This window comes from Theobroma cacao, chromosome 3, assembly GCF_053813885.1.
Source record: "Theobroma cacao isolate CCN51 chromosome 3, ASM5381388v1, whole genome shotgun sequence".
Lineage (NCBI taxonomy): Eukaryota > Viridiplantae > Streptophyta > Magnoliopsida > Malvales > Malvaceae > Theobroma > Theobroma cacao.
Window position 1 is genome coordinate 9548520 of NC_142641.1, and position 25546 is coordinate 9574065.

The following is a 25546-nucleotide window of genomic DNA, read 5'->3' on the forward strand; positions in this document are numbered from 1 at the left end:
TTAGGTTTTGATTTTTAGTTAAATTGATAGTTTTAGTTAGTTAAATGTGTTTAGAAATTAAATTGGGCAAGAAAGCATTAAATTTTCACAATACCCACCCTTGGCCGAATCTGCAATGAGGTACAATGATGATAATCTGATTTTTATTCTAAGAGAAATGAAGAGAAAATGATGAAAAATGGTTAAATGTGATAGAAAAATAAAGTGGAAAATTAACCGAGTTAATGTCCCATTTTTGGCCGAATTTTTCAAGGAAGAGAGTGAGCTGATTTTGGTGATTTTAGAGGAATATTGGCTGATAATTAATGGTTAGAAATGTTGGAGAGAGAATGGGACAATTTAGAGCTAAAATGCATTAGCAATTTATCGGGTAAAGTGCCAAAAATAGGTTAATACCGCATTTAAGCCGTTTTTGGCTATTGCATTTCATACCATGCATTAGTATAGGCTTTAAGTCAAATATATAGTTATTTAGCATTAATGTGATGAATTGAGTAAATTTTTGCAATGTGTCTAGGAGGAGAGCCTTCCGGTAAAGGTAAGGAAATCGTACCCGACGAGTAGTTATCGGGGCACCTAAAAAGCTTTTAGTTTGTACAAACGGTGAGTAAACTTATTATTATTGTAAATTATCTAGAGTTTATTTTTAAATGCTCTTTATGTATTTTATGAAATGAAAACGAGATTAAAACGGGATTTTTGATGTTTTACAAATAAATGTGACAAATAAAGGTATATTGGGTTGATTATGAAATTGAGTAATTGGAGGTTGTTAACTGTCTTGAAAATTATATATTTTCCTATGAATGGCTTATGAGATATGAGTATATGTCGCTATATTTTGTAAGTGTATTGGGAAATTTAAGTAAGCTGTTTTTACTATGCAGATTGGATAAATAAATAAAAGCCACGTTATACTGTCGAAATTTTATTAAAATTGGTGGTTTGGTCACTGCAGTGACGGGTTTCCATGGATTGCCTATTAGAAGGGCACGGTAAACCCGGTTATATAGTTACTCCGATTGTAGAGGTGATGAGGGTAACTCTTAGGGTAGTATTAGAGCTCACTTCACGTCGAACCCCCACGTGAATGTGTAACTCGGCCAACGCTAAGGAACGGCTTGTTTTAAAAATAAAAATGTGTTTCACATGTAAATGTTATAACAACCTTGGTGGACTCGGTTAGATGCCTCGGCCAAGGTATCCCCGAGGATTAGTTTTGGCTTGAGCCTTGTTTTTAATAAAAGACTTAAGCCTTAACAACTGTTTTGGTAAATTACAAATATTTTATGGTTTAAGAAATAAATTGAAAACATTATGAAATGGTTCGTAATTTGTTGTTTAAACTTGCCTCCATTTTACTCGCCTTTAGATATTTATGATAATGTCTGTTTACTCATTGGGATTGCAAAATCTCACCCACCTCCTTTCCAAACATTTTAGGTCTGTGGTAGCTTGTAGATACCTTATTTTGTCGAGGACTCTAGTTGACATCTCTACCACATAGACAGTAGGTTTCTAGCACCAACATTGGGTGTATTTTAGGCCACTTTTCATTGTAACCATTATTGTACATTATAACTTAGTAAATTTTTGTATGTATGAATTTATTTTACTTACACATTACAAAAGATTTCTTACACGTGTTTCTATAAATATTGTTTTATATGAAAATGCTATATTTTAATCAATATTTTGAATAGTGATATTTATCTATAAATCTTTTTTTAAAAAAAAAATTCTTTGGATTTATTTGAGCCGGAAACGATCGGTAATTGTTTTAAACGGAATGTTTAACAACGATTGCTCACAGGAAAGGAAAGAAACTGATATGTAAGCCTTGCGGGGTTCCGGTTGGCATTTCAGGTAATGAGTGTCAGTCGGGACGTCGCGGCTGTTGTCATGGGCCCGAGGGAGGTTTCGGGTCGTGACAAGTTCTGCCTCGAAGATAGAGAAAATCGCGTCGGAAAATGGCTGGACGAACTGTGTCGGGAATGGAATTTTGTAAAGACTGATAATTAATTTTTGGGCCTTTCATTACACTTTTAAGCCCAATTAAACCCTAGGTCAGCAGAAGGAACTTAGGTTAAGCTTATTAGTATAAATAGGATATGTTTGACAACATTAGAAAGAAGACAACTTTTGAGAGATTCAAGAAGTTACAAGTTGAGGCTGAAGCTTGCAGATCAAGTCGAAAAATATTATTTTGTTTTCTTCCTTAACTTTTATCTTTCTTGATACTTTCAATGGTTGAATTTTATACAATGTTATTTTATTTTGCAATTATGAGTAGCTAAATTTCTTTTTCTAGGATTGCAATTGAACTCACATGTAGTCTAGATTTTTAATCTCTTTCTTACTTATTTTTAATGGGATTTGAATTGTTTATTCCAATTTGTTCTTAATACTTTTAATTGCCTGATCACCAATTAAATTGATTTAGGAACCTAAACAAACTTGGGAAAAGGAGTTTAGAGTAGACTAAAATTGAGATAACATATGATCAAATTAATTGATTTGCGTATAGGATAGGGATATACCTATAGGCCGTATGTAGCCAGATTAAAGCCTGAACTTAATGAGTCTGTTTTAATTTCAAATCACATAGGGATATAGTGTTTTGGTTAAAATAGATATTTTTATAGGTTGAGTCGGGAGACCCTTATAAATAATTTAGAACTCTAGGTTAACAATTCAACCCATTGAAATAAGTTAAGTAAGAGAGGTAAGATTTAGATGAAGTGTGAAGGATATTGTGATCCTAGGCTTGTTTGATTTGATATTTTCTCAATTTATTATTTTGATTTTTCTTATTGGTTTTAATTTTAGTTTTAATCAATTATTTAATTTTGATTATTTGGATAAGATTAAATTGTTTTAATTTTAGTACTTAGTAAAGTTTTAGATTAATTCCCTGTGGGATTGATACCCTACTTGCTAATATACTATCTATTCGTTACGTATACTTGCGTAGTAGGATTTTAACTAACACCGATCATGAAATCATGTGATTCAACCATGGAAAATGCAAAAGAATGTATGGGAAAGGTAGATCACAAGTCAAAATCAAGAAATTTTACTTTTGATTGCTTGATTACTTGTAATCAACCAATTTTCTCTTGAATTTTATCCCAGGGTTCTTGTTCTTTCTTTTCTTCCTTTGTTCTTGCTTTGGCTGGCCATATGAAGAGAAATAGGCTGATTTTGTGCTGATTTTAAGCCAAATAATAAATAGATGAGAATTTGACACATGTCACCATTCCACTGGTCCATGTGTCATACTTACTCATTAAGCAATCTCTTTCCACCACTTAAATTTCCTCAATTATGCATCATAATATTAGGTAAAATCCATGTGCTGGACAAGTGTTGGGTGATGTAAAATTATAATTTTGCCCCTAGAGTGGTAAAATGACTATTTTACCCTTATGCTAAAAAAAATGCCAGAATTAAAATTCTTCACTTGTTGAACTCAAATTATACTCCAAATGATCAATCTTAGTAAAAAATGTCATCCAACACTCACATCTTAACCTCGGGTGGCAAAATGACCATTTTGCCCCTAAGTCATGAAAATTCTAATTTGACTCCAAATCGGTCCTCGAACTTCAAATCACCATTTTAAGTCATTCTGGAGGTTTAAAATTCTCAATTTCATCTTAAAATCTCTATTTGGACTAGTTTGAGGCTTACTTCAACTTAATTGTACCATTTGGTACAATACCGTCTTTTAACGATTTTCGAGGTACTCAAGTAAGCAAACATGCATTCTTATGTAGGATGGCATAATAAACATATTGTAGAGCTGGGCTTGACATTTTTTATGATCCTTGTTATTGTAGATGTGACCCCTCTCTCGAAAAAAGTGCTTGTAAAATATTTCAAATAATTGTATATATTAAATTTAAAAAATTAAAAATTTCGTTGAAAAATATAACAAGTTTAACAAGATAACATACCTATCCCCAATATGAGTTATACGCAATCTGTCCGATAGATCTACAAGAGTTTGTAATCCTACACTAGGTCTTCTACCTTTTGATCTCGACGATTCCTCATTTGCATTTCCATCTAAATCAATAGATAGGGATCTTGTAATATCATGTGTAGATGTCTCATTTTCTACTTGCTTTGCCAATGCATCGTACAAAGACTGTGTCTCAAATGGCGCATCATTATGCTCTTGCTGTGTCACGACCCGAAACTCTCATCAAGCCCGTGACAACCGTCGCGAAGCCTCGACAGACATTCTTCGTCCCGAATACCGATCGAAACCTCGCAAGGCTCTCACATCAACTTTTGCACTTCCCCAGTGAACAATAGTTATCAAATATCATAATTCGAAGGATTACGAGTCATTTCCAAATTAGAACATAACATTTTGTTTTCTGGCTCACAAGGGCATTTTCGTCATTTTTTGTCGAAAATCTCAAAACTTGCTAAAAATGTAGTAGGTAAGCAGAAAATATATGTTTAGTGATTTAAAAACAAATTAAGTATCTAAAACGTTCATTTGAAGTGAAAATTTGACCATTTGAATATAATAAAGATATTCAATAAAATAAACTATTTTCTTGTAAAATAATTTTTATAAAGCTATCGGCAAAGAATTCTTATAGCATAAAAGTTAATTATATTCAATATACTAATAAACAAATAACCAAAGCATAAAATTACTTTTATAGTGACATGTGGGCCCCCAACTAACCAATAAGGTGCGAATCTGTGAACCTACAATTTTGTCGATGCAAGGCTAACTGAAGTCTTTGGTGCAATCGGCTATCTACCTGCTATCTTGAGCCTAAAATGTGGGGAATTAAGGGTGGTGAGATTATAAAATCCCAGTGAGTAAACAGACACCATCTAAACTATCTAAAGGTGAGTAAATAGAGATGAATTAAAATATTATTTTCCAATATATGTTTCATAACATGAATATTCAGTTTACTCAATTAATCAACATGGCTTATAGATCTCACAAAACTTGGCTCTTGCCAAAAATCATTCCTGAGGATGCCTAGGCCTAGGCATCTGAACGAGACCACCAAGGCTGTTAAATGTCTTTACATCCGAAATTCTAGCCATGCCTTGGCGTTGGCTGAGTCTCACTCTCACGAGGTGGTCCACGTGAAGTGCACTCAAATCTTTACCTCAAGAGATACTTCATCCAACATCTCCCCTCGGAGGTAAATATATAATTAGGTTACCGTGCCCCTCTCATAGGCAGTCCACAGAAACCCCCACCACTGTAGTGACTATGGATTTTTTTATCTACCACCTAATTTATAAAATCTTTATCTGCATGACATGACAATTTATCGCAATCTAGCCTCTTAAGGCTGAATACATAGTATATATAATTTTGATACAAATAGCGACTTTGCCATTCATGCTCACATATTGCTATAAGCCATATAATTTAAAACACAATTTATAACACAAGCAGGTAGTCTCCAATTACTCTATTTTCAAAACTAGTATTCAATTTTCTAGAAAATTTATAAAATCATTTTATAAAATCACAATTTCTCCTAAAACATAGAAATTTACCATTTAAACCCATTTTCTATAAAGTCACACAATTGTATAAAACTACTCTAAATAATTAAGATGATAATAAGTTTACTCACAGTTCTAGGAGTCTATGTACTCCTAATCCCAGTCTTCAAGCATAATCTCTGTACTTTTACCAGTGTAATTTGCTCACCACCTATCCATAATGTACAATACATAATTCACCACATTAATGCTTGACCATTATAAAATCAATTCAGGCTTGGTGTATATGCATGATATGATATGCAACTTATCCGACTACCAGCTTAAATGCAGTGTTGACCTAATTCGGGCTATTACCCGATTAAATGACAATTGTGTCTGATTTGGCTTCAAATTACTTCATTTCATTTTTAATACCTCAATGCACCAAACATTATTCAAATAACACTAATTGCAACATCAAAACCCTCCCATTTCTTCATTAAAAAATTTGGCCATTACAGTGCACTAACACCGTGATTTTTCCTACTTAATTTTTCTCACCATTATTCATCATTTTCTAGGCCATTTTTCTTGAGATAATAACAATCCATCACCCACACACATCAAGGAAGATTCAATCAATGAAGATTCATGGAGAAAATGGATTCTTTTTTTGTTGTTTTGCTTTTAAATATGCTAAAGTAACTAAAAACACTAACATATCATAAAATCAAATCAATCTAACATCTTTCTCTCTCCTTACCCATTTTGACCAGCCATGAATTCATCATGAAAACATGTAAGTTACGCGTGGAAAATAAGGAGAAATGCGTAAGGAAAATAGATTTCAAGCTTAAGTTGAAAAATCCTACATTTTTCACTTGTTTTCCTTGATTTTCCACACTTTTTCTCTTGAAATTCTTCACCTAGGGTTTGTTCTTCCTTTCTTGCCCTCTCTTCCTTGCTTGGCCTAATATTTGGAGAGATAATGGGCTGATTTATGCTGATTTTTAAGTTAAATAATAAAATATCCTAAGCTTGACACATGGCATGTTTCCATTGGTCCATTTTTAAAACTTAAAAATTTTTTAAACCTTTTACCTCCACCACATGATTAGTCAAAGGTCAAAATGAGGATAAGGGAAGACCATGTGCTGGACAAATGTCCTGGTGGTGAAAAATTACAATTTTGCCCCTAGGGTGGCAAAATTTCCATTTTACCCCTAAGGTGGCAAAATTACCATTTTACCCATATGCTCCGAAAAATGCCGAGATTATAATTTTTCACTTCTCAACCTCAAATCATACTCCATTACTCAAATCATACTCCAATAAGTCAAATGGGGCCAAAAAATCTTTTTTAAGATTTTTATTTTGTCCTCAGGTGGCAAATGACCATTTTGCCCCTAGATAGTGAAAATTTTGGTTTGACTCCAAATTGATCCTCGAACTCCGAATTACCATTTTGAGTCATCTCTGAACCGTGAAACTCTCAATTTCACCTTAAAATTCCTATTTGAACTAGTTCAAGGCTTAATTGACTTAATGATACCATTAGGGGGAATATCGTCTTTTAACGATTTCTCAAACTTCCTAAATATGCAACCATTCTATTCAGCATGTAAATGACGTCGTAATTATTTGATAGAACAGGGTTTGACGTGCTGCACTTGCTGTGGAATGGATATATCAACACACGCTTGGGAACTTGTAGGCACAGCCATACTTGCTGATGCATATGAAGACCTAGGTCTCGGTTTTGATTGCTTCCCTTTAACCATCGTTCCTGCAATATTGTATTGTTAAAATCCCTTTAGCAATTATTATTAATATGATTATTATTATAACAGAATAAAAAACATGAATTCACAGCAATGACACATATAATTCTTAATTATTAGAAGCAAAGCAGCAATTATATATTAACTAATTTCAACATTTATATGTTGATTTTAACTCAAATGTTATAATTTTACATCATTTCAAAATACTTTAATATTATAAAATTAAAGTTAAACAATATCGTAAAAAGAAAATATGAAACCAATATCGTATGTGCTTACCGTAATCATTCACTTCCTGAATAATCAAACTCATGTTTTGCATTATTATCACTATCATCATTATAAGTTTCACAATCATCGTGCTCCACATGATCTTCATGTTCATTATCTTCTCCTTCCATGTCATCTTCTTCATCTTTATCGATATCATTTTCTTCATCCTCAATCGATATATTAACCTCTTCATAATCACCACTCGCTAACTCTGTTAAATCAACTTCTTCTGATTGAGTACTAGTAATTGAATTGGACACATCTTCTTGGTATACTCCTTCATTCAAATCACTTTCATTTTCTTTATCACCACTAATAGGAATTTGAAATCTACTCCTAGCTTTTGTTTTAAATACTGCCCACCAATCACGTCGATCTCTTCTTCTTGATGGATAACTACTATAATAAACTTGGTGAGCTTGGGCAGCTAAAACAAATGATTCATTACTGGCCAGTATTGAGTTGTAATTCACATCAACAAGGCCATGCAATCGATCTACCTTTATTCCTTTTTTCAATATCAAACCAAGGACACTTGAATAGAACAACTCTATTTCCTATACCAAAATACTCCAACTCGATTATATCCACTAAGATGCCATAAAAGTCACGCTCATGATCATTGTAAAAACTCCCTTTTATGTAAACCCCACTATTCATTGTCTTACGATTTTGGCCATAATCTAAGGTGTGAAACTAGAAACCATTTACAAAATATCCATTGTAACACCTTATCATACGTCCGGGACCATAAGAGATTTCAATTATACGTTGGTCTATTTCATCTCCACGCTTTGCAACCTATAAACATGAGATACAAGAGAATAAAATAATAAATTACATAATTTATTCGTCAATGATAAATTAAAAGTTCACTTGTATGTTAAGGAAACTTACATAATTTTTAAACCATTTAACGAATCTCGCATCACATACTTTCTCCAATTCCTCTTTCGAAATTTTCATAACATCTCCTGGCACGACCCGAAACTCCCCATCGAGCCCGTGACAACCGCCGCGAGGCCTCGCCAGACATTCTTCACCCCGAATGCCGATCGAAATCCCGCAAGGCTCTCGTATCAGCTTTTGCACTTCCTTGGTGAGCAATAGTTATCAAATATCAAAATTCAAAGGATTACAAATTATTTTCAAATCATAACATAATATTTTGTTTTCTGGCTCACAGGGGCATTTTCGTCATTTCATTTTTTTTAAATCTCGAAATTTGCTAAAAATGTAGTAGGTAAGCAGAAAATATATATTTAATGATTTAAAAACAAATTAAGTATCTAAAACGTTCATTTGAAATGAAAATTTGACCATTTGAATATAATAAAAATATTCAATAAAATAACTATTTTCTTGTAAAATAATTTTCGTAAAACTATCGGTACATAATTCTTATAGCGTAAAAGTTAATTATAGTCATATATACTATAAAGCAAATAACCAAAGCATAAAAGTTCTTTACAGTGACACGTGGGCCCATAGCTAACCAAAATGCATCGGAAGCTGGAAACCTATAGCTTTTACCGATTCGAGTCCAAATGAAGGTCGTTGTCAAAGTCAGCTAACTATGGAATTCCCCGAGCCTGAAATGTGAGGAAATGAGGGTGGTGAGATTATAAAATCCCAGTGAGTAAATAGATACCATCTAAACTATCTAAAGTCGAGTAAATGGAGACAATTGAAATAAGTCATCATACTGTAATTTCATTACCTTTCAACTCATTTCAACCAAATAAAATGAATCCATATAAATTGAGTAATCAACTTGGCTTATGAATTTCTTAAAACTTTGGCTCGTGCCAAAACTCATACTCGGTGATACCTTGCGCAGGGCATCTAACCGAGTCTGCCAAGGCTGTTAAAATTTTGTATACACTTAAAATATATTTTAGTTTGAGAAAAATACAGTCGTTCCTTGGCGTTGGCTGAGTTTCCCTTCACGTGGTGGTTTGACGTAAAGTGAACCCTAAGCTTTACCCCAGGAGATACCCTACGCGCATCTCCGTTCAAGGTAATAATATAATGGAGTTTACCGTGCCCCTCTAATAGGCTGGTTCACGGAACCCCCTCTACAGTAAATAATTAATATATAATCCACCAATCAATAAAATTCATTCTAGCATGACATGGCAATTTATCGCAACCTAGCCTCTCAAGGCTGAATACACAGTATAAATAATTCTAACACCAAAATCAGTTTAGCCATTCATGCTCATTTATTGTCATAAGCCATTCAATTTAAAACCATAAATTTGCAACACAAACTAGTAGTCTCCAAATACTCTATTTTCAAAACCAATATTCGATTTTTCAGAAAATTTATAAAATCATTTTATAAAATTACAATTTCTCTTAAAACATAGCAATTTACCATTTAAACCCATTTTCCATAAAATCACACAATTGTATAAAACTACTCTAGATAATTAAGACGATAATAAGTTCACTCACTGTTCTAGGAGTCGATGTACTCCTAATCCCAGTCTCCAAGCACAATCTCTGTACTTTTACCAGTATACTTTGCTCACCACCTATCCACAATGTACAATACATAATTCATCACATTAATGCATGACCATTATAAAATCGATTTAGGCTCGGTATATATGCATGATATGAGATACAACTTATCCGACTACCGCTTAAATGCGGTGCTGACCTAATTCGGCCTATTATCTCCAATTTAACTCCAAATCAATTCTTCTCACTTTCTACACCCCAATTATACTTAAATTACCTTAGTTACTGTGAATGAGATTCAATTTATCAGTCTCGGTAGCAAATTATAAAAATACCCATAGTGGGTAAAAATTCGTATTTTTGCTCTAAAAATTCTCATTATTTTTCTAGGCTCATAATTCATCATTTCTTAACCAATTCTCCTAGAATGAAAATCAAATCCATCCTCACTCAACACATGGTAAATTCGGCCATTAAGGGTTGTGGGAGAAAATAAATTCTTTTCTTGTTTGTTTTGTTTCTAAATATGCTAAACTAACTTAAAACACTAACATAACTTAAAATCAAATTAATCTAACAACTTTCTCTCTCCTAACCCATTTTTCAGAATTGAATTCATCATAATAACTCAATATTCAACCATGAAAATCAAGAACAAAGGCATGGATAAGCTAGGTATCAAGGAGAACTAAAGAAATTCTAACTTACCTCGCTTGTTTCATTGATTTCTTCACTTTTTCTTTGAATTTTCACCTAAGTTTTCTTATTTTTCCCTTTGTTCTTCCTCTCTTTCTCTCTCTTCCTTGCTTGGCCGGCCATATGAAGAAAATGGGCTGAGTTTATGCCTTTTTATAAAGAAACAATAAAATAATAAAGGTATGACACATGGCATCATGTCATTGGCCCGTTTTTAAAACTTTAAAGATTTTAATCCTTTTTATCTCCACCACACAATTAGTTAATGGTCAAAATGAGGATAAGGGATGACCATGTGCTGGAAAAATGTCCTGGTGATGAAAATTTACTGTTTTGCCCATGGGGCTGTAAAATTACCATTTTACCCCTATACTCCAAATTATACCAATATTAAAATTTTTCACTTCTAAACCTCAAATCATACTCCAATAAGTCACATGGGGCCAAAAATCTTTTCTAAAAATTCCCATTTTGTCCTTAGGTTGCAAATGACCATTTTACCCTTAGATAGCGAAAATTCCGGTTTGACTCCAAATTGATCCTCGAACTCCGAATCACCATATCAAACCATTCTGGGACTTTAAAATTCTTAATTTCATCATAAATTCTCTATTTGATCTAGTTCGAGGCTTGAATAAACTTTGTTGTACCTCTAGGTACAATATCGACTTTTGTAAATTTGTCGAGACTCTACTAGCATGCAAACATACTATCCATCACATGTATGTCATGACAAATATTTTTATAGAGTCGGGCTTGTCAACTTCTCCCCCACTTGGATCAACCATATGATCCTTCTTCATGACTGATTTCGACATCCGACTAAATATTAATATTTTAATATTATTTTATTAATAAAATATTATTTTATTCTAAAAATTTTATCTTGTCTCCTTGGTACCAAAAATACCTTATTATGCCTCACTTGACTTCCAAATCTCCTTTTATCTCACAATTTCTCCTCCGATAAAATTATTATTATTTTATTGTTATTTTCTCAATTGCGAAATATTTTATCCTAAACTACTCCTTTCGTCTTTTATCACTTCTAAACATTTTAATTGACCTCAATTTGCATTCGATCAACTTTATTTATCACCATATCAAAGTATGGGGTATTTCATCTCCCTTAACAATTTCATCAAATATCCTATCATAATATCTACGACTACGTGATTAACTTTAATCTTATTATAGGGTATTAATAAGTTAAAAAAGTAATGGTACTAACTTTATATATGGGAGCATCTCTTCAAAATTCATTAAAACATATAACTTAGCAGCATAAAACTCAGCCTCATATAAAAATCGAGATTTATCACATGGACCAAAAGCTCGCCCCAGGTGAGTGAAAATTGAAAGACGACCCATAGAGTCCACCTCTCCCCCATCATCATGATGTGGCACTCTATTTACTCTTGTTCGCATAGCATGTCATGACCCGGAACTCCCCATCGGGCCCGTGACAACTACCGCGAGGCCTCGACAGACATTCTTCACCCCGAATGCCGATTGAAACCCCGCAAGGCTTAGCATCAACTTCCTCATCTCCCCGGTGAGCAACAGTTATTAAATCTCGCATTTCAAAAAAATCATAAATCATTTTCAAATAAGAACAATAAAATATTATTTTCTGGCTCACAGGGGTATTTTCGTAATTTTTCGTCGAAAACCTCAAAACTTGCTAAAAATGTAGTAGGTAAGCAGAAAATATATATTTAATGATTTAAAAACAATTAAGTATCTAAAACGTTCATTTGAAAGCAAATTGTTGACAACTAGTACTATTCAAAAATAATAAATAAAATATTCTATTTTCTCATAAAATAAATTTTTATAGAAATATTCGTAAATAATTTTTCGCACATGAAAGTAAAGTAAAAATTGTATGAATAGAAATACAGATAACCAAAATATAAGTTTTGATATACAATGACACGTGGGCTCCAATTGACCAAGAGGATGTAAGACTGTGAACTCTTACTTTCTATAATGCAGTTTCGAGCTTAGTTTTCGTCTTACTCGACTATCTACAAACTATCCTGAGCCTGAAAAATGTATAGGAAGAAGAGGTGAGATTTTATAATCCCAGTGAGTAAACAGATACCATCTAAAGTATCTAAAGCCGAGTAAATGGAGACAACTAAAATAAGTCATCATACTATAATTTCATTACCTTTCAGTTCATTTCAACCAAATAAAATCAATCCATATAAATCGAGTAATCAACTTGGCTTATGAATTTCTTAAAACTTTGGCTCGTGCCAAAACTCATTCTCCTTGATACCTTGCGCAGGGCATCCAACCGAGTCCGCCAAGGCTGTTAAAATTTTGTATACACTTAAAATATATTTTTAGTTTGAGAAAAATACAGCCGTTCCTTGGCGTTGGCTGAGTTCCCTTTCACGTGGTGGTTTGGCGTGAAGTGAACCCTAAGCTTTACCCTAGGAGATACCCTACGCGCCTCTCCGTTCGAGGTAATAATATAATGGAGTTTACCATGCCCCTCTAATAGGCTGGTCCACGGAACCCCCTCTGCAGTAAATAATTAATATATACTCCACCAATTCAATAAAATTCATTCTAGCATGGCATGGCAATTTATCGCAATCTAGCCGCTCAAGGCTGAATACACAATACAAATAATTCTAACACCAAAATCAGTTTAGCCATTCATGCTCATATATTGTCATAAGCCATTCAATTTAAAACCATAAATTTAAAACACAAGCAGGCAGTCTCCAATTACTCTATTTTCAAAACCAATATTCGATTTTTCAGAAAATTTATAAAATCATTTTATAAAATAACAATTTCTCTTAAAACATAGCAATTTACCATTTAAACCCATTTTCTATAAAATCACACAATTGTATAAAACTACTGTAGATAATTACGACAATAATAAGTTCACTCACAATATTAGAAGTAGAAATACTCCTATCTTCCGCCCTCGGGTGCAGTCTCTTACCCGAAACAATTAATTCACCACCTATCCATAATCCATGACACAAAATTCAGTAAATTGTGTCAATTTATCATAAATTATTTCAGGCTCTTATCCATGCGTATGCACTAGATAGGATTTAAAATGTCTAGACAATCGCTTAATTACGGTGTCTGACCTAACTTTCCTATACACGGTGTAAAGTCTTAAAATCCCCTATTCGACTCCAATTCCATCCATTTCAATTTCAATTATCCAATTATATCCACAATACCTCAATGATTGTGAATTTGGTCAAATTTATCAGTCCAGACTATAAATTACACTTTTACCCCCAGTGGGTAAAAATTTTGATTTATTGCACCGAAAATTCTCATTTAATTTCCAACCTCATAATTCATCATTTTTCCACCCAATTCTCTTAAAATAAAGTCAACCTCATCCTCAAATACCATTGGCTAGATTCGGCCTAGAGAAATTCATGGAGAAGATAAATATTTTTCTTGTTGTTTTACTCATAAACATGCTAAACTAACACTAAACACTAACATAGCTCAAAATCAAATTTATCTAACAACTTTCTCTCTCTAAACCCATATGACCAGAATTGAAATCATCGTCAAATCACATGATTCAACCATGGAAAATGATGGGAAATGCATGGGAAAGGTAAAGGACAAGACAAATTTAAGAAATGTTACCTTTTTTCACTTGATTTTTCAATTTCCACCTATTTTCCCTTTAAATTTCTTGGCTAGGGTTTTATTTTCTCCTTTCTCTCTCTTGTTTCTTGCTTGGCCGAATGTTGAAGAAGTAGAATGGGTGGGCTGATTTCTTTATGCCTTTTTATTGTTTAATGAAATAATATTATTTTATTCATATTTTGAATATTTTATTAATTCATTTTTTTTTCTAGCCATCCACTTGTCCTACTTTTTCCACCATGCATTCCCTTTGACTTATCCAAGTCTTAAGTGAAATTTTCAGATTTTTCCAAAGTTTTGGTGGAGCAAATTCTTCAAAATTACACTTTTGCCCCCGAACTTTTCAAAAATTTCATTTTTGCCCCAAAAATTGAAAATTTACCATAATGCATAATTTGCACTCCTCATACTCATTTCACACTCCAAATAATTAAATTTTATCAAAATCTTTTCAAAAATTAAATTTTCGATTCTGGGTGGTAAAATTACCATTTTACCCTTTTACTCTAAATTATACCGAAATTAAAATTTTTCACTTCTAAACCTCAAATCTTACTCCAATAAGTCAAATTATACTCCAATAAGTCAAATGGGGCCAAAAAAATCTTTTCTAAAATTCTTATTTTGTCCCCAGGTGGCAAATGACCATTTTGCCCCTAGATAGCGAAAATTCCGGTTTGACTCCAAATTGATCCTCAAACTCCGAATTACCATATTAAACCATTCTGTGAGTTTAAAATTCTTAATTTCATCATAAATTCTCTATTTGATCTAGTTCGAGGTTTAAATCAACTTTGTTGTACCTCTAGGTACAATACCGACTTTTGTAAATTTTTTTCGGGACTCTCCTAGCATGCAAACATGCTATCCATCATGTGTATGTCATGATAAATATTTTTATAGAGTCGGGCTTGTCATCTTCTCCCCCACTTGAATCAACCATATGATCTTTCTTCTTGACTGATTTCGACATCCGGCTAAATATTAATATTTTAAAAATTGTATCTTGTCTCCTTGGTACCTGAAATACCTTATTATGCCTCACTTGACTTCTGAATTGCCTTTTATCTCACAAATTCTCCTCTGATAAAATTATTATTATTTTCTCACTTACGGAATATTTTATCCTAAACTACTCCTTTCGTCTTTTATCACTTTTAAACATTTTAATTGACTTCAATTTGCATTCGCTCAACTTTATTTATCACCATATCAAAGTATGGGGTATTTCAATCTCCCCCACTTAAATAGAATTCGTCCTCGAATTCCCGTCGATGTTGCGTTATCAATCTCCTTCTATGATCCTACTCCTTGTTCCTTCTATAAAGACATTCAATTTATTCACCTCGTTCACCTTCAGTTCAATTAAATGCTTTATTTATGACAATTATCATCCTTTGAAACTGGATCAGTAATACTTTTCATAACCATGATCTCTTATATCGAGACACTAAGCATGCCTTTATCACCATTATTAAATTTGAACCATAACTTCACCTCAATTATACTGATTTCGATCACATATCATACTTACTTATGTATACCTAATCATCATTTTATTAATTCGCTCCGTACCAAATTTCTCAACCTTGATTCATCCATCTTATACTGGTCTATACACTTCCTTTAATAGAGTTCCATTAAGAACTTAAACAATCCAAGGTTTACCTTCAAAGTCACTCATAACTTTAATCGTTCATTGCATGTTCGTTAACACTTTAGCTCACTGACCTCTCTGGACACTATTTCAAAATCTACCAATTACTGAGAACCATTCTTCACTTTAGTTAGTAAAATTATCAATTTCATATATACATATATACATGCATTTTCAAATGTCAACATCTCTCTTTATATATAGGAATCCATGTGTTCACATGCCTTGGACTACATTCCCCCTTTATTCATCCGTATCCCAATCCTAGTTTCAATATAATAATTCTTATAGTGCATGTCAACTTTCTTATTATACTTGTGTATAACTTCATATCATTCATATCATTTCCAACCATATGTTTGAGTTTCCTTATACTATATATCATTCATCACAATGTCATCTCCATTGAATTATAATCTATTATGCGTGTATGCTTTATAATCCTATTGATGCCTCAAAGATTTATCTTATCTTGATCATTGCATCTCATGCAATACCACAATTCTTAAGAGTCATCCTTTTGTCCTTAATCATCTTTCATGCCTCTATATTGCCTTGTATCTTTCTTGCATTACGATATTGATTTGTCACTTAAGACTCGAACCCATTTGAATCATGTATGCCTTAAGCATTTTCGAATTCCAATTTCCATAATATATTAGGAAAGTTTCATTATCTGACTTCATTTTCAAGGTCAACTTCTATCATCCTTTGTTCCACTCTTTCATATGAACATAACATCATTCTTCCTTAACCAATTTATAAATTGTACTTGAAATTGTAAAACTTAAAACTAGATTCTGCTCAAGTATTTTTCAATATTAATACTAATATCACTCTCAACTTACAGCTTCCTTTTTATAATCACATAACTTAGTGCTTGCTTTAATGAGATCCAGAGTAGAACTTCTCTTGAGTATTTCCTTAGGAATATCTATCTTAAACTTATGTCTCACAGCATGTGATCCCTTAACTTGTGATTAGCCGTTAGGCTTCTCAGCAAGTTTTAAAAATTTTACGTTTCATACTTGTTGTGTATGATTACAATCTCTTCTCAAAGATGTTTATGTATTCCTAAAACACTTAATCTTAAAGATATATAAATACGTACTCATCCATTCAATCCCTAACTTATCTTCATAGGTTTCTAGAGTGCCACACAATTAGCCTCATGTTGTTACTAACCCTTGTCATTTTACTGTATCAAAACAGATATTACAAATTCTCGTAATGATATTCTATATAAACTGATTTTCTATACCAGTCTCGTAATTCTTCCTTCGCACTTTCATTACTTGGTATCTCATCTCAATATAGTCATCTCAAGAATCTTTCAATTTTTTTCTTTTAATTATATGCCCATATGCAAGGCAATAAAGAAGTTTTTCAATTCATTTGGGTAAACATTCTCCAGAATATTTAAGACTCCCAGATAACAAAACACAATGACCAACAAGCAAAATTCAATTTGTAAGCTCATTATCGTGTCACTCCCATCTTACTCATGCATCATAGGCGTGAGGTATTCGGAGCATTACAGCGTTGAATAGTCAATGTTGAAGCACTGTAGCTATTAGAAATTTTCTCATCAAAGCTATTTGTCTATATTCAAAGTCACCACATCAATCATTCTCAACCAGTGGTTTCCTTTTTAGATATATATCATGAGTTCCATAAGTATAGGTACCTTCTATTTTCTTGTCATACACACTAAGCCAGATTAATACTTTTATCTCATGTCATCTTTTAACTTTTATCAACATTCATAAAATTCCACCTCAAAACATCCTTTCCATACAGTGTAATAAATTCATGATACATATACCACTCCACACATAAGTTGCTTGCTATCTACAACTTTCCTCAAATTTATTGTCATCCCTATCCAATTATCTTCTTTGTCTTATACTCCAGTAATCTTATTGACTTTCGGTATAATTAACTACGAAAACAGCCCAGCTTCTTCCTCACTTTATTCTCGCAATCCTTACTGAATCAAAATTTTATATTCCCCATATTCCATAATTTAACTTCATTTGGTTATATTTGTGCCCAACTATTACCTCATAATGTCATAACATCACTGAATAATCCCCTTCATGCTTAAATTACAATCATTAACGTAATCACATTATTCATTCCGAATGTCATTTATAACCTTATTGCTTCTTTCTATAACCTTCCTCAATAATTATATTATCAATTTATCTCTATCATACTAAAGATTCCCATATACCTTCAGTTACTTAAACAGCCATTTTATAATACATTCTAGTCCTATACTTTAAAAGCTAAACTATTTTTACTTCTTTGTATAGATAATTATTATCTCTTTTACACAACATCTACTTAGAGTTAAGGTAGTGTAAAATCCTACGAAAATATTACATGTCCTTGGGATCATCATCTTAATCTGATCTTATCGGAAGATTCTACTCCGAGTCCTCCTGAAGATTCTCTTTCGGGTTTTCCTCATCCTGAGATTTTTTTTTCCTTTGCTCCTCAATTCAGGCTTGTTGTATTCTCCTATATTCTTCATCACTCACCGGTGCAGCATTTCTTCCACAACCAGGAGGAAAATGTCGTACACTTGACACTTTTCTAAGGGGTTTACTTGCCACTGTTACTTTCTCCTTATCTTTTTCTGGTTGTCCCCTTACATTTCTCCCACAGCCTGGTGGAAAGTGTTGAACTACTATCACGCTCTTCCTAGAACGAATACCTCCTTCGGCTATCCTTAATTTCCCCATTTCTTTAACATGTTCCTTAGATTCTCTCAAAAGGGAACCTCTCATGCTAACATTAATATTATCACTATCTGCACTTTTTGGACTACTCGATTTGGACTGCCATCGGCTCCAAGCAGTAGAATCTAGCAATCGCTCGCTATCACTATGAGAGGTATCGAGACTACCACCTCTTCTAGACATGGTGTGTATGTCACCAGTGCACCTCAAAACCTATATGCAATCAAATAGTAATTGCTTAACTATTTATGCATCTCAAAAGTAGGTAGATTTCTATATGTAGATGCATACATTTTATTTAATCTAACCTAACTTAACTTAACTTAGCTTAACTGGACTTGGGGCCACGCAGTGTCAGTGTAGATTCCTTAAAACAACTTTAAAACAAAAAACTTTAAAATCCAAAGCTTTAAAATCAAAATATCTGATCTCTAAACCATGCTCTGATACCAATAAAATTGTCACGACCCGGAACTCCCCATCGGGCCCGTGACAACCGCCGCGAGGCCTCGACAGACATTCTTCACCCCGAATGCCGATTGAAACCCCGCAAGGCTTAGCATCAACTTCCTCATCTCCCCGGTGAGCAACAGTTATTAAATCTCGCATTTCAAAAAAATCATAAGTCATTTTCAAATAAGAACAATAAAATATTATTTTCTGGCTCACAGGGGTATTTTCGTAATTTTTTGTCGAAAACCTCAAAACTTGCTAAAAATGTAGTAGGTAAGCAGAAAATATATATTTAATGATTTAAAAACAATTAAGTATCTAAAACGTTCATTTGAAAGCAAATTGTTGACAACTAGTACTATTCAAAAATAATAAATAAAATATTCTATTTTCTCATAAAATAAATTTTTATAGAAATATTCGTAAATAATTTTTCGCACATGAAAGTAAAGTAAAAATTGTATGAATAGAAATACAGATAACCAAAATATAAGTTTTGATATACAATGACACGTGGGCACCAATTGACCAAGAGGATGTAAGATTGTGAACTCTTACTTTCTATAATGCAGTTTCGAGCTTAGTTTTCGTCTTACTCGACTATCTACAAACTGGCCTGAGCCTGAAAAATGTATAGGAAGAAGATGTGAGATTTTATAATCCCAGTGAGTAAACAGATACTATCTAAAGTATCTAATGCCGAGTAAATGGAGACAATTAAAATAAGTCATCATACTATAATTTCATTACCTTTCAGTTCATTTCAACCAAATAAAATCAATCCATATAAATCGAGTAATCAACTTGGCTTATGAATTTCTTAAAACTTTGGCTCGTGCCAAAACTCATACTTGGTGATACCTTGCGCAAGGCATCCAACCGAGTCCGCCAAGGCTGTTAAAATTTTGTATACACTTAAAATATATTTTTAGTTTGAGAAAAATACAGCCGTTCCTTGGCGTTGGCTGAGTTCCCTTTCACGTGGTGGTTTGGCGTGAAGTGAACCCTAAGCTTTACCCTAAAAGATACCCTACGCGCCTCTCCGTTTGAGGTAATAATATAATGGAGTTTACCATGCCCCTCTAATAGGCTGGTCCACGGAACCCCCTCTGCAGTAAATAATTAATATATACTCCACCAATTCAATAAAATTCATTCTAGCATGGCATGGCAATTTATCGCAATCTAGCCTCTCAAGGCTGAATACACAATACAAATAATTCTAACACCAAAATCAGTTTAGCCATTCATGCTCATATATTGTCATAAGCCATTCAATTTAAAACCATAAATTTAAAACACAAGCAGGCAGTCTCCAATTACTCTATTTTCAAAACCAATATTCGATTTTCCAAAAAATTTATAAAATCATTTTATAAAATAACAATTTCTCTTAAAACATAGCAATTTACCATTTAAACCCATTTTCTATAAAATCACACAATTGTATAAAACTACTGTAGATAATTAAGACAATAATAAGTTCACTCACAATATTAGAAGTAGAAATACTCCTATCTTCCGCCCTCGGGTGCAGTCTCTTACCCGAAACAATTGATTCACCACCTATCCATAATCCATGACACAAAATTCAGTAAATTGTGTCAATTTATCATAAATTATTTCAGGCTCTTATCCATGCGTATGCACTAGATAGGATTTAAAATGTCTAGACAATCGCTTAATTACGGTGTCCGACCTAACTCGCCTATACACGGTGTAAAGTCTTAAAATCCCCAATTCGACTCCAATTCCATCCATTTCAATTTCAATTATCCAATTATATCCACAATACCTCAATGATTGTGAATTTGGTCCAATTTATCAGTCCAGACTATAAATTACACTTTTACCCCCAGTGGGTAAAAATTTTAATTTATTGCACCGAAAATTCCCATTTAATTTCCAACCTCATAATTCATCATTTTTCCACCCAATTCTCTTAAAATAAAGTCAACCTCATCCTCAAATACCATTGGCTAGATTCAGCCTAGAGAAATTCATGGAGAAGATAAATATTTTTCTTGTTGTTTTACTCATAAACATGCTAAACTAACACTAAACACTAACATAGCTGAAAATCAAATTTATCTAACAACTTTCTCTCTCTAAACCCATATGACCAGAATTGAAATCATCCTCAAATCACATGATTCAACCATGGAAAATGATGGGAAATGCATGAGAAAGGTAAAGCACAAGACAAATTTAAGAAATGTTACCTTTTTTCACTTGATTTTTCAATTTCCACATATTTTCCCTTTAAATTTCTTGGCTAGGGTTTTATTTTCTCCTTTCTCTCTCTTGTTTCTTGCTTGGCCGAATGTTGAAGAAGAAGAATGGGTGGGCTGATTTCTTTATGCCTTTTTATTGTTTAATGAAATAATATTATTTTATTCATATTTTGAATATTTTATTAATTCATTTTTTTTTCTAGCCATCCACTTGTCCTACTTTTTCCACCATGCATTCCCTTTGACTTATCCAAGTCTTAAGTGAAATTTTCAGATTTTTCCAAAGTTTTGGTGGAGCAAATTCTTCAAAATTACACTTTTGCCCCCGAACTTTTCAAAAATTTCATTTTTGCCCCAAAAATTGAAAATTTACCATAATGCATAATTTGCACTCCTCATACTCATTTCACACTCCAAATAATTAAATTTTATCAAAATCTTTTCAAAAATTAAATTTTCGATTCTGGGTGGTAAAATTACCATTTTACCCTTTTACTCCAAATTATACCGAAATTAAAATTTTTCACTTCTAAACCTCAAATCTTACTCCAATAAGTCAAATTATACTCCAATAAGTCAAATGGGGCCAAAAAACTCTTTTCTAAAATTCTCATTTTGTCCCCAGGTGGCAAATGACCATTTTGCCCCTAGATATCGAAAATTCCGGTTTGACTCCAAATTGATCCTCAAACTCCGAATTACCATATTAAACCATTCTGTGAGTTTAAAATTCTTAATTTCATCATAAATTCTCTATTTGATCTAGTTCGAGGTTTAAATCAACTTTGTTGTACCTCTAGGTACAATACCGACTTTTGTAAATTTTTTTCGGGACTTTCCTAGCATGCAAACATGCTATCCATCACATGTATGTCATGATAAATATTTTTATAGAGTCGGGCTTGTCATCTTCTCCCCCACTTGAATCAACCATATGATCTTTCTTCTTGACTGATTTCGACATCCGGTTAAATATTAATATTTTAAAAATTTTATCTTGTCTCCTTGGTACCTGAAATACCTTATTATGCCTCACTTGACTTCTGAATTGCCTTTTATCTCACAAATTCTCCTCTGATAAAATTATTATTATTTTATTGTTATTTTCTCACTTACGGAATATTTTATCCTAAACTACTCCTTTCGTCTTTTATCACTTTTAAACATTTTAATTGAGTTCAATTTGCATTCGCTCAACTTTATTTATCGCCATATCAAAGTATGGGGTATTTCATAGCAGGTTCAAAATACCATGAGCAGAATGAGGAAACTTCCTCGATAACATAAGCCTCACCTGTAGATCTTTCAACAGAGGTACGATTTTTTACTTTCTTCTTCAACTGTTACAAAAACCTAACAACCACAATATTCATCAATCTTATGGTGTACTTTAAACTCTTCAAAAGAAATATATGAAAACAAATAACAATTATTTTACCTCTTAAATGGATACATCCATCAATACTGGACGGGTCCACCAACCTTGGCCTTGTAAGGTAAATGAATCAGCAAATGCTCCATAGAGTCATAGAAACCCGGAGGAAATATCTTCTCTAGTTTGCATATAGTTTCATATACTTTTCCTTGCAACGTTTCCATATGATCAATAGGTATTTCAGTTGTGCACAAATCTCTAAGAAATTGAGATATCTCAGTAATTGCATCCCAAATTGTTTGAGGTAGCATATCACAGAATACAATTTGGAGCAATCTTTGCATAAAAACATGACAATCATGACTTTTCATCCCATAAAATTTTTCATTAATCTCATTAACACATCGAGAAATGTTTGACGCAAAACCATTTGGTAATCTCAATTGTTTAACCCAAGCACAGACATTTCTTATTTCTTCCTTATTTTATGTGTACGCAGCCTTAGGCTTGTACAGTTTTTGATTATTTTCCACCAATTCTAATTCTGGCCGCTTGCAATACACCTTCAAATCTTGTCGTGCCTTTATGTTGTCCTTTGTCCTTCCTTTAACATCCATAACTGTGTTGAGTATATTCTAAAAAAAATTACGTTCAATATGCATAACATCTAAATTGTGACGAATAAGAAGCGTATGCCAATAAAGCAGAGCCTAAAATATACTCTTCTTCACCCAATTATGACAAACACCATATCCTGAACTCTTTCTCTCACCACATTTTGTTCCGAATGGGAGATGAGGAAGCGAATTCAAACGTGTCAATATTTCTTCGCCTGATAATTGAGGAAATGGTAAGTCATGTTCAACTCTTTTTTTAATAAATTTGTCTCTCTGCCTCCTAAAAGAATGATTAGTTGGCAAAGATTTTCGATGACAATCAAAGAAACAAGGTTTCCTACCATGTTCCAATATGAAAGATTTACAATGTTCCATGCAATATGGACATGATAATCGTCCATGTGTACTCGACCCTGACAACATACCATAAGCAAGAAAATCATTAATTATCCACAATACTGTTGCCCTCATATGAAAATTTTGTTTCCTATATGCATCATAGGTCATAACATCTTCTCTCCACAATAAAGTCAACTCATCTATCAAAGGCCTCAAGAAAACATCTATATTTTGACTTGGACTTTTCTTACTCGAAATAACCATGTTAAGAAATATATATTGTTGTTTCATACACATCTATGGGGGTAAATTATACACACAAAGCATTACTGGCCAAACAGAATAAGGCTTGGAATTCGATCCAAAAGGGTTGAAACAGTCATCACATAACTCGAGTCTTACATTTCGAGGTTCCATTGCAAAGAATTCATGTGTGCGGTTGAAGTGTTGCCAAGGCTCACCATCAACAGGGTGTCTAAGGAGTCCATCATCACTGTGGTGTTGCGCATGCCACATCATATGTTCAGTAGTTTTACATGACATATAAAGCCTTTGAAGCCTCGGTATAAGTGGCAAGTAACGCAAAATCTTGTAAGGAATTTTCTTCTGCCTTCTCACATTTGAAATCGTCTGTTTATACCGAGGATGTCCACATACCTGACAATGCTCAAATGTAGCAAATCGCTCATAAAATAACATGCAATTGTTCTTGCAAGCATCAATTTTGATATATCCCAAACCAAGGTTTGCTACCTTTTTCTTCATCTTATAAAAGTCGATAGGTAAATTCTCATCAGATGGCAGCATATTCTTTATTATCTCCAACAGTCGATCAAAACATAATTCACTCAAATTGTATTCGCCTTAACATTTAAAAGTTGCGACACAGTTGAAAATGTTGTGTGCTTTGTGCAACCTACCCACAAAGGTTCCTCTGCATTGCTTAACAAAGAGTAAAAGGTAGATGCATTTGGATTGGGATCTTCTTCCACAAAGTTCGACTTATTTTCAGAACCATGGTTGAAAGCAACTTTGGGACGCATAGCATCCTTTACCATTCTAGTATATGGATTTTCTATTTCATCTTCATATGTAGGTTTTTGAAAAGCAGCATCTCCCTCAAATCTAAAGGATGGTTGAACTCTAGATCTATTTCTTGATGATTGTCCAACATGATCTTCCCCATGTAAACTCCAAATTGTGTAAGCCCTAGTAAAACCCCGATTTAGGATGTGTTTAGTGACTTTATCTTTATCTAAGAACTTGTTGTTACTACATCATGTGTAAGGGCATCTAATTTTATTCTTTCACATAAATGTAGTCTTCGAACATGAGAAATTAATAAATTTAGTAACTCCATTTACAAATTCAGCTGTAATGAATCCATTCTGTCATCGACGGTACATCCAAGAGCGATCTCCCGACATCTGTAATCCTAAGTGTCATAGAATATCATTATCAAGACTAATTTGTATTGATGGTAACAAAACAATTTGTTAAACCCTACATTCCAATATGTATTATATATATATATATATATATATTCAAAATTACATTGTAAGATGCAAAGTAGCCCTTATAGTATAACTTATTGCATACATGAATTATCAAAAAACCTAGGAAGATGGTTTATATTTATTAGGATAAAATCAGATTGAACAGCATGAGTATTGTCGATGGGTTAAAATATATGTACTATTATCCGTTGGAAAGGCTAGTATCATTATTTATAAAATTGAATAAAAACAGGGGTGGTTAGTTCTCAAATAC

General features: G+C 33.1%; 1 pseudogene; it reads right to left on the reverse strand.

Annotated features, from left to right (window-relative positions):
* Nucleotides 1–7549: 7549 nt before the first annotated feature.
* On the reverse strand, nucleotides 7550–24834 carry LOC148763568 (uncharacterized; annotated as a pseudogene).
* Nucleotides 24835–25546: the final 712 nt, after the last annotated feature.